This window comes from Pseudopodoces humilis, chromosome 5, assembly GCF_049639895.1.
Source record: "Pseudopodoces humilis isolate 2021_Gansu_Grassland_sample_001 chromosome 5, ASM4963989v1, whole genome shotgun sequence".
NCBI classification, from domain to species: domain Eukaryota; kingdom Metazoa; phylum Chordata; class Aves; order Passeriformes; family Paridae; genus Pseudopodoces; species Pseudopodoces humilis.
Genome location: NC_142204.1, coordinates 9,219,591 through 9,225,590, shown reverse-complemented (window position 1 = coordinate 9,225,590; position 6,000 = coordinate 9,219,591).

The window sequence follows — 6,000 nt, the reverse complement described above, 5'->3', positions numbered from 1 at the left end:
AAATAAAAAGTTTAGCACGGTAGATATGTTGGGCTACATTCAAGGATAAATATTACCTGGTCAGTAGTAGCTATAATTATCCATTATGGACATTAGTGGTCAGAAACTGATGGAAGTCAGCTAAAATATCAAAAAAATGTTTAGGATCACTGCCACAGTGCCCCAAACCCCTATCAGAAAGATAGCTCTGCTTGCAGTACAGAGCAGGAGTTTTTTTCACCTGGAGCTGCTGTGCTCCCTGGGGATCTATTGGGACAATTAAGATGACTTATTCATATGTCTCAGTCTATGGATTTGCACCTTTTCATGCTATTTTTCCATCAAAGTCAGGTTTCACACGTTTCTGAATCTCAGTTTAAAACTAGTGACCATCAAATGTGAGCAGTCACATCTATTTCAGAATTTTCTCCCAGTGAGATTGGTGTCAGTTTTGCCAATTGGAACACAATGATATCAAGTGCTTTGGAATGATTGTTGGGTGACCTTCTCAGCTATATTTCACAAATAAATGACTTTTCTCTGTAAGAATGAGGCTGTTTAGCTATGCATCAAATTCCAAGAGTTCAGTCTCATGGTTTTGAAAACTTTAGCTTGGTAACACAATGGAAAAAGTTCTGTAGCCCTGATTTCTGCTGAAAGAGGCAAATTAGGACAAAATTACCACCTTGGTGTGGTTCCACCTCTGAATTCTTTAATCTTGTCTATTTAAGCCTGTTTAAACAGTGCCTGAACCATCTCATATGGATTAGTCTAATAAAAAAAACCCTCAAGTATATATATGAAGTTTCACATCATTTATTCCTAGGGGATAATTTCAAGTTTTTATCTTAACTGCTACACAAGGGAGGTAGGCTAACACCTAAATCTTAAACTGTGATTCTTTTCCAGTTATTAAAAAAAAAAAAAAATAGTTGTAGGGGCTGACAAAGATTTCTCTATCAATTCTGTGCCATTTGCAAGCAGAATGTAATCTCTGTTCTAGTCAGCAGCCACAGGAGCTCAGCTGGGGCCCTGAATGTCAAGCCGAGAGCTTTTTTCCGCCATAATAAAGGTCCTGCAGGCTAAACTGCTGCTAGCTCATCAGCGACGCTTCTGAAATCTCCTTGATGGGCTTACACAAATGTAAAGATTCCTCCTCAGTGGTGCTGCTGATGGTGTACAACGAAGGTGTTCTTCAGTCACATTCGCCCTGCTGTCTCACCTGTGTGTTTGCACGTATGAGTGTGTTTATGTGGACATCTCCACGGATATACACAGATAAATGAAATATGGGCATACAGGCAGGACAGACACCTATTTGTGCATGTATTTGATATTCTGCTGGGACTTGAAGTGGAAAGAGCAAGAAAAAGCTACTGAAAATTTATTTTAAAAGCCTGTGGCTGTGGCATCTTCACCTGATCAGAAGCTCTCAGGCACAGGGTGGGATTATTGGGGTACAGGGCCAGGAGTTGGATACAAAGATCCCAATGGGTCCCTTCCAACTCAGCATATTCTATGATTCTTTGATAAGCACTATTTTCCCCAACAAATAATTATAAAAATGAATTAGTATGCTAATTCTTAAAACACAGTCCCTGCTTGTTTAGCCTTTATTTCATTCACTTTGAAATGATCCACTGTAGCCTTTCCACTTTTTAAAGATTTGTCTCTAAACTATGGCACCCAAGTAGGTGGTTAAGCCAATACTTCCTTTTCCCCAGCCACACACAGTGGGAAGAGGCAGCATATCATGTTTTCAGGAAACTCTTGCCAGAATGTTTTCCTGGGATTATCATCACATCTCAAGGATTATGTCCATATAAAACATAGATTTCCCAACAATACAGCTTCCTTGGAAAGAAAATTTTGTTTTCTTCAATTAACTTATTTTGAATGAATAAAGGAGTCCACTGGGAAGGAGTCAGTTCTTAAAGAAAATACTCATTCTTGTAATTACCATGTTCCTGCTTCCTCTCTACCCTGCCAAAATTCATCATAAAGAAGAGGTGTGGTCATTAATTGCCTGCCAAGTGGCACAATTCATATTCTGGAAATGCAGAATCTTCTAGGTGAAGTGATCCATATGAGCTATAAAATATCCCTTTCTGTGTTTGAATACCAGTACAGAAACACACATGTGTGCTGAGACGATGTGTTGTGTTCATTTTTATTCACTTTTTTTTTAGGACACTTTGATTTTTCTTTCCTTCAAAGTACTTTTTAAAGGACTTAATTTCTGTGCAATAGAGCTCAAGGGCAAACACTCAGTAAATGCTAAATAAGGAATGCACTCATGGTTCTAAAAACATTTCACATTCTTCAAACTGATGCTAGTTGTATGCATTGACAGTAATCCTGTCTAATCCCTTCCACATGTATTATCTTTGTACACCTGCTTTCCTTGTCTCACTTATCAGTTTTGAATACTAAGAACCACAGTTTGCAGGAAGGCAAAGCAGCAGAATAAAGCATCCATGCACTCACATCTTGCTATGCTGCAGTTTTGCATTGTAAAAATAAAACATAGTTGTAGATTTTGGTCCTTGGAGTCAACATCTTCCATTAAGACATTTTTCCACCTTCCTGCCCCCCCCAGCTGATGTCTGTGTGTTCCTTGACAAACTGACTGAAGCACACAGAACAGCTGTGAAAGTCATCAGGAGAATGCAATATTTTGTGGCCAGAACGAAATTTCAGGTAAGCAGCAGGATTAATTACAAGTGCATCTCGTGAGCTTGTGTGACATCAAAGGTGCTCTCAGAGTGGACTTGTGTTGGTGAACATGGTTGTAATAAGTCAAAGGTATTCTTGAAATTCTTGGGCTCACACCTTTCGTGGATTTTTTAATGGTGTGGGCAAAATTATCAGTGATGCGTGGATGTAGTATGCTACAAGCCCCTGACTGTGGAGGCAGCATTGTTATTTTTTACTTCTCTTTTTTTTTATTGCACTTGTTTTTGATGTTCTGTTTGTTTAACTATACTGACCAATACTTCTCCATCCACTGGCAGAAGTGAAGAAAATACTGGTATTGGGGTGAATGAAACCTATGTCAGGGTGTCTGCAAAAATACTGATCATAACAAGAATGTTATCAGTTATCTCATCAATTAGGAAATGTTCAGTCTTGTGCTGCGTATGGCTGACTGATCAATAGCTCTCACTGACCAGTACTGTGGGTGCAAAGTTGCTTTCACAGGTGTGACCCACATTTATAAATGAATTTCGTAGAAAGGGACCTCATAGGCCATATTTTATAAAATTTTGGAGCACCTGAAAATTCAGGAAATTTGCTGTCTTTATGAAGTGTTCAGTTAATTTTCTCAATCAGGTTATAAAGTGCTCAAACTGAATGTGCGGCATTGAAAATACTGTTTCATTTTGCCTGCTTAGTGAGACTAATTATGATAAAACTTGTCTGGAATGTGATCCTGATATCATCATTCTCATCATCCATGGTCTGGAAATGCCATGGAAATGAAAAAATAACTTCTGGACTAATTTTCAAAGCCCTCATTATTTTCATCTCAATGTTCATCCTTTTTTTGTCCAAGAGGCTCCACAGCAAGTTAATGGCCTTTCATAATCCTTCTGAAGAGGTTTTAAAAAAATAAATCAAAAAGCTTCATTTCAGGGAAGTTTGATTAGAGCTGAGCACGTAAATGCAAGGGATAGAAGATGAGATGAGATTCCAGCACTCAGAAGACTCTAAATTAGGGCAGATAGAACATCTCATATATCTCCTAATCTCATGCAGATGTGTATCTTCAGATAACCCTACCACTTGAAAGAAGACTAGGAGAAGTCCGTTTGTTAAACTCAGAAAAACAGGAGAACAAGATTATATTGTAAATATACCAGAGAGATAAACACTATGGGAAATTTCAGGAAAAAAAGAAAAGAAAATAGAGACGCCAGTTCAGTAAAACAAAATCAGTTTATAAATGAGTTAGGTTAAATATTAGAATATTTCAAACCACCAGAGACCTAATGTTCTGGAGCTATCAGACAGTAGCAGTCATGCCAAACCTTAAAAACAGAATTTCATCAATCTATGGAGAGAATTCTGTGACTCAGTGACAAGGAAGAAGAAGAAAGAATAATTTTTTGTTTCTTCCTTTCTTGGGGCCATGAAATACAGTTTATAGGAATCTGCATACTAATTAGATTTTGGAAGTTTAAAGCTGTGTAATATTATTTACTTTTGCATGTGAAATGTGGAATACTGAGCTCAAATGGCCAGGATTTGGGATTATGAACAGAAAGTCGAAGGAGTTGTTCAAGTGCTGCATTTAGCACACTTCTATGGAAGCCCATTACCTCCTGACTTCAGTTGTATTGTTCTAGCATTTCCTAATTAAAACATGACAGGGGATTGTGCCGAAGTTTGGCAAGACATAAGATGACCAGATCCAAAGATTTATGGAGAAAGAGGAGGGGGAAATGGTGAAAGCTGGAGGGATACTTTTACTCAGTTTCAGAGAGGACTCAGGCAGATTGCAGCGTCCAGCACTTTGCAGCTGTAGGATTCAGAGCTGTTGATTTGGTAAAAGGGATAACAGACATTTTCCCTCTCTTTTGAGAGGGAAAAGAAATTTCACTGGGAGTGAGTAGAATTAATCATGCACATAGTAGCCCATGGGGGAGAGGGGAGGGGAAGACTCCCCGGCACATCTAGGCTCTGTGCCATGCATGGTGTTTACATAGAGATTGTCCAAAGGAAAGGACACAAGATTTAGCCAAAATGCTCTCCAGGCACCCCCACTAGTCCATCTAAAGAGTGATACTGGCATTACTTCTTGGGGTGAAAACAATAGGCTGCTTTTCTGACCAGAAATAGTGATGTGTTAGCGTCTGCAAAATGTGGAGCTGGAGAAGGGGGAGAAAAAACAAACAACCAAAAACCAAACAATAAGCTGAAAGCTGAAACCTCCCTCTCCCACGAAGCCCCTGCTCCCAAATGCACTCAAATGCACACACACACCTCCAAAGCCATAACTCTTCTGAAAGTGTTGGTGTAGGTAAGTGCTGAGTACAGGGAAGGCATTTTGTCACGAAGAGCTCTTGCTTCTTCATCTCACAGGATTTGTTTCCATTCCAGTTCCAGGCTTTCATTTGAAATTTCTAGGATTGTGTGGCTGCCTTCCAAGCATGACTCCAGCACATACTGTAGGTGTTCAATGCATGTGTGCAGTGGTGCATGCTAATGGCTCTGGCTGAGCCACTCTGTGTCAGAGTGCAAACAGACAACAAGATGACTAATGAGCTGTTTTCAGTAATTTCCAATTACTAGATTTGAAGTTTACCTTTGCTTTTTTTATCCCCTCCCTTCTTTTCTTGAGTCAGAGCCAAATAGGGAGACATCTTGTCCCACATTTCCCATAAGGGTTCTCAAAATGCTGGTCTTTCAAAAAGACCATGATTTGCATTTATACTTCCACACACACATTGATTTTCCTTGCTAAAATTTCACTGTGCTGTATTTTTTATAACCGCATCACTTTATGCAAATTCTGTAGACTTGTTTCAAAATTTGGCCACAGTAGTTGCAACAAGAAACCAGAGCTTGGCACAAGCATCTGGATTTTCATTAGGATGGGAATATAGCTGGGTAGGTGGCAGTTTTTCAACTCCCCTGCATTTTTTTATCTGTCCTTTTTTAATTGAATTGCACCTTTTCTTCTGATCTTGAAGGTATCATGAAAGACAAAGGAGCACAAACAAAACCTATGTGCAGCAAACTCCTAACTTATGCAGAGTATCTGTCCTCCCTGTTCTTCAAGCAGTAATATTTCTGTCACCAGACATCATTGGTCTTCAGTGACATTTGATTCTGGGTCCAAGTGTTCTGAGTTGGGCCAGTCCCTAGGGTTCAGTCCCCTGACACTATGATTAACACATGGCTTTGGAATGAGCCAGGAGATACTGCACATGGGGGCCACAGATAATTATCCATCTTGGGTTCGTGCTTCCCAAATACACTGTGAAGGGCTAATATTTTGCTTAGTATGGAGCAACA